Source organism: Petaurus breviceps, unplaced genomic scaffold (assembly GCF_028583685.1).
Source record: "Petaurus breviceps papuanus isolate PSGF00001 unplaced genomic scaffold, PetGlider_PUasm1.0 558, whole genome shotgun sequence".
Taxonomy (NCBI): Eukaryota; Metazoa; Chordata; class Mammalia; order Diprotodontia; family Petauridae; genus Petaurus; species Petaurus breviceps.
This window is the reverse complement of record NW_027186376.1, coordinates 1,648,256-1,648,630: the sequence shown is the minus strand read 5'-3', so window position 1 is coordinate 1,648,630 and position 375 is coordinate 1,648,256. Positions and strand designations below refer to the sequence as shown.

At 53.9% G+C, this 375-nt stretch overlaps 1 protein-coding gene across 1 annotated transcript in view; it reads right to left on the bottom strand.

Moving 5' to 3' along the window:
- The window catches only part of RBX1 (ring-box 1), a 434,671-nt gene that overhangs the window by 185,039 nt on the left and 249,257 nt on the right, over positions 1 to 375 (bottom strand). The gene's annotated exons all lie outside the window — the stretch shown is intronic.

Sequence of the window (375 nt, the reverse complement as noted above, 5' to 3'; positions counted from 1 at the left end):
AGCATTAGATTACGGGGCCTGGGTCTGACTTCCAGTTCGAGAGCATTCGATTACAGGGCCTGGGTCTGACTTCCAGTTCGAGAGCATTCGATTTCGGGACCTGGGTCTGACTTCCAGTTCGAGAGCATTCGATTACGGGGCCTGGGTCTGACTTCCAGTTCGAGAGCATTCGATTTCGGGACCTGGGTCTGACTTCCAGTTCGAGAGCATTAGATTACGGGGCCTGGGTCTGACTTCCAGTTCGAGAGCATTCGATTTCGGGGCCTGGGTCTGACTTCCAGTTCGAGAGCATTAGATTACGGGGCCTGGGTCTGACTTCCAGTTCGAGAGCATTCAATTTCGGGGCCTGGGTCTGACTTCCAGTTCGAGAGCATT